Source organism: Camelina sativa, chromosome 12 (assembly GCF_000633955.1).
Source record: "Camelina sativa cultivar DH55 chromosome 12, Cs, whole genome shotgun sequence".
NCBI lineage: Eukaryota > Viridiplantae > Streptophyta > Magnoliopsida > Brassicales > Brassicaceae > Camelina > Camelina sativa.
Window position 1 is genome coordinate 24,212,071 of NC_025696.1, and position 4,812 is coordinate 24,216,882.

A 4,812-nucleotide genomic window follows, 5' to 3' on the forward strand; every position below is an offset into this window, starting at 1 on the left:
TAATGCCAGCTTAAGCCTCTAAATATAACACAAGGCTTTGTCTCTCCTCAGCTCTTTGACCTCCTAATGACATGACAACATTTTATTGGGACATGGACCGGCATGACAGGCAGCTATTTTCCATCCAGTCTTTAATTACAAGACAACTGCTAACCTCCTATATATCCTAGGATTTCCATGGTCTGATTCGAAATGTGTCTCTAACAGTCATGATAGCATAACTCAACAAGAATTAGACTTCACAGATCCCAATGGACTCTCTCAGATTAGTGAATCTGGTAAAGTCCAAAGGTTTAGTAAACAAATCAGCCAATTGAAATTCAGTACGAACATGATCGATCTCAATCAGTTTCGCCTCAACTAATTCCCTAATAAAGTGATGTCTGATATCTATGTGTTTAGTTCGCGAGTGTTGAACAAGATTTTTCGAGATGTTTATTGCACTTTGATAATCACAATGAATTAAAATAGAATCAGAAACAATACCATAATCAGCGACCATCTACTTCATCCATATCAGTTGCGTGCAACAGCTACCCAAGGCTATGTACTCCGCTTCAGCTGTTGACAGAGACACTGTTTTGCTTCTTGCTGTGCCAGGATATGAGATTGTTTCCCATGAAGAAGCAACCACCACTCGTGCTTCTGCGGTCATCCACAGAACCCGCCCAATCAGCATCACAGTAGCTTGTTAGACTGGTGGTAGTGTCCTTGGTATAATAGATACCCAGTTCGATTGTGCCTTTGATGTACTTGATGATCTTCTTCACAGCTAGGAGATGTGACTTCTTAGGTCTGGCTTGATATCGAGCACACAGGCCAACCGCTAAGCAGATGTCCGGACGACTTGCGGTCAAATACAGAAGACTACCAATCATCCCTCGATACAACTTCTCATCCACATCTTCTCCTCCTTCATCCTTTGAGAGCTTGTCATTCGCCCCCATAGGTATCTTGGCCTCCTTACTGGTTGTAAGACCAAATCTTGTTATCAAGCCCCTTGCATATGTGCTTTGAGACACAAATATGCCATCAGCTGACTGTTGTACCTAAAAACCCAAGAAATAAGTTAGTTCACCACACATAGTCATTTCAAACTCATCAGTCATATTTTGGACAAACTGATTAACGAGTTGCTGGCAAGTTGACCCAAAGACAATGTCATCGACATAGATCTGTACAAACATCAGGCCCTTGTCAAGACTAAGAACGAACAGAGTCTTGTCCACATTCACGCGAACATAGCCTTGTTCCATAAGGAACATTGTCAACCTTTCATACCAGACTCTAGGTGCTTGTTTAAGCCCATACAGAGCTTTTTTCAGTTTGTACACATGCTGCGGATACTGTGGATCTTCAAACCCTTTAGGTTGCTCAACATAGACCTCCTCTTGAAGAATTCCATTAAGAAAGGCACTCTTGACATCCATCTGATGCAAAGTGAAATTTAATGCACATGCCATGCCAAACAGGAAGCGAATGGATTCCAATCTCGCTACTAGTGCAAAGTATTCATCAAAGTCGACTCCTTCTACTTGTGAGTAACCCTGAGCAACAAGACGAGCTTTATTTCTCACAATGCATCCATTTTCATCGCTCTTGTTCTTGAAAATCCATTTGGTTCCTACCACATTAATATCCACCAGTCTTCGTGTAATTTCCCATACATTACTCCGAGCAAACTGTTCAAGCTCATCTTGCATGGCTGCTATCCAAAATTCATCAGCCAGTGCTTCTTTATGATTCTTTGGCTCAACCGAGGAAACGAAACATGCAAACTGTACAACTTCAGAGTCCTGAGGCACTTGCTGAATGATTGATCGTTGTTTCTTTCCAGCCAGATGGAGAAAATCAATTTGTTTCCCCCTGGTAACTCTTCCCCCTGAATCTCGCCAATAACGTCATTAGAGGAGTGATTCCGATGCACCTGAGAGACATCCGGAAGAGGACACACCTCAGAAAAGACACATGGAGGTACTGTGACAGCTGGCGGCTCGAGAATACAAGAAGGAGCATCAGGAGCATCAGTTACCAAATCATCAGGAGAAGGAATTGATATGAGCGAGACTCGCTGGAAAGAAATATCATCAAACACCACATTGACAGTGTCCTGAACAGAATGCAGGCGCTTGTTATACACACGAAAATCAGTACTGTTGCCAGAATAACCCAGAAATAACCCATCATCGCTCTTGGAATCAAATTTGCCCAGCTGATCTTTGTCGTTTAAGATGTAACAAACACAACCAAAGACATGGAAATAGCTGACAGAGGGAGTGAAACCCTTCCACAATTCATAGGGTCTCTTGGAGGTCCCTGGTCGAACATACACCCGATTGATAATGTAACATGCAGTATTGACAGCCTCATCCTAGAACTGTTGTGGAACCTGATTCCCATGTAGCATTGCTCTTGCCATCTCCTGCAGAATTCTTTTCTTTCGTTCAACTACGCCATTCTGCTCCGGAGTCCTGGGTGCGGAAAACTGATGCATAATCCCCTGAGCTGTGCAGAACTGACTAAACTGCTCATTCACAAACTCACCACCCCGATCACTGTGTATCGCCTTGATAGCCCACTTCTCGCCTTTGATTTAAAGAGCCAAGATGCGAAAGCACTCAAGTGTATCTGATTTTTCCCTAAGGAAACGCACCCATGTGTAATGAGAAAAATCATCAACCAGAACGAAAATGAATCGTTTTCCTGACAGGCTATTGACACGAATTGGACCCATAAGATCCATGTGCACCAAATCCAAAATACGCTCAGTGCGCACATCGGGAACTGCCTTATGTGACACCTTCACTTGTTTTCCTTTGTTGCATGGTCCACACACAAAAGATTGATCAGTCTGAAGTTTAGGTATTCCTCGAACAATGTCTTGATGTGAGAGTTTTTGGATGGTGCGTATGTTCAGGTGACCAAGCTTCTGGTGCCACAACTCAGTGTCGGTCCTAGTGGACACATGAAAGCAATGACTTGTTGACTTCCACATATAGCAATTATTACCCGATCTCTTGCCTTCGAGTTTCACAGATCCTTGTTGATCAACAGCTTTGCAATCTCGTTTAGTGAAAGTGACATCCAGGCCTTCGTCACACAATTGATTGACAATAATAAGATTCGCCTTTAAACCATCAACCAAGAACACATCCCTCAGACTAGGTTGTGCACTCCCACCAGTAACTCCTTTTCCTTTGATTTCACCTTTTGCTCCATCACCGAAGGTAACCCGACCAGTAAATACATTCTCAAATTCCGACAGATTGGTATGAGCTCCAGTCATGTGTCTGGAACAGCCGCTATCAAAGTACTACTTCTTTTGATCCGAACCAAACTTACCTTTAGCTTGTGCTACATTACAATACATACCACTCCTTTTGACAAACAGCGGCTTGTTGAGTGGTCTCATATCTCTAGGATAAGTCACATGTTGAGTGGTCCTTGACATTCGGTTGTTGTACTCAAAGCACTGTGCTTTAAAGTGAGTTAGATTTCCACAACACCAACACCCATTCCTCCGACTTCGTGAGACTTGATATGCCGGTCCAAATGCCTGACGTGCTGAGTAGTGATTTGCAGCCAAACCATATGGATCAAATGACTGAGTCACATGCATAGATCTAAAGGGTGCTTGGTAAGAAGCCTGAAATCTTCTTTGAGGATGAAGTTTTCTTACTTGATGAGAATCGGTTTTGATTGGGACTGCCACTTGAGTCTTTGATTGGATGGGTGTAGCTTCTTTATTTTCTGCATCAAGACCCTTGACAAACTTTGTGGACGTTGAGGCATCTTTACCTTGAAACCCAAGTCCCCACTTAGCATTACCCATCCTCCCACTACTCAAAATGGTGTCAAGATCCTTTGTTCCTTTGCTCAGCATTGTGATGTTTTTGAGCTGCTCTTCCAGTTGCTTTTCTAATCCCTGGGACTTAGCTCTTTCTTCTTCAAGATCTGATGACATCGAGTTGAATTTTGCCAGTAAATCTGATTTTTCTGCCAGCAGCACATCATACTCCTGAGTTTTCTGAACCAGACTAGAGATTAACAGGGTAACCTGTTCCTCAGGGGGTAGATCTGCCTCGTCATCTTCAGAATCTGACACAACAGCTGATTGATCTTTTTTACCTTGTTCCACCACTTCATCCTCTTCAATGACTCCCAGAAGAGCCACATAGTTATTGAGAACTTAACCATCTTGCTCGCTATCATCAGAGTCACTATCACTCCAGGCTACAAACGATTTGGATCTACTCTCCTTAGTAGGACATTCAGCCTTGGAGTGACCATATCCCTTGTATCCATAGCACTGCATCAACCCTCTACGCTTGTAGTTAGGACAATCTGCTTTGAGATGTCCGTATCCTTCACACTCAAGACATTGGCGCTCCTGTCTATCACCCCTCTTAAAGTCCTGTCCGAATCACTTCTGACTGCAGATGAGGATCCTCTATGCTGACCACGCTCCATCTTTTTGAAGAATCTCCTAACAAGTAATCCAACTTTTTCTTCATCTGCAGCATCTTGTGTCTCAGCATTCTTCGGAATTTCAACAGCCTTTAGAGCAAATGATCGTTTAGCACGATGTTCCTTTTTCTTAAGTTGCATCTCAAACGACTGCATCATCCCAACTACCTGACTGAACTTCAACTCATCTAAGTTCAAGGAAATATCGATAGCAGATCTATGTGGTTGAAACTTGTCTGGAATGCTCCTAAGAAATCTCTCCTTCTTCCATGGACAGATTCTCGAAATCTGAAGCCAGATTGTCCAGGCGTGTCCTTTTTACATTGCTAGTTCCTTCAAAGGTAA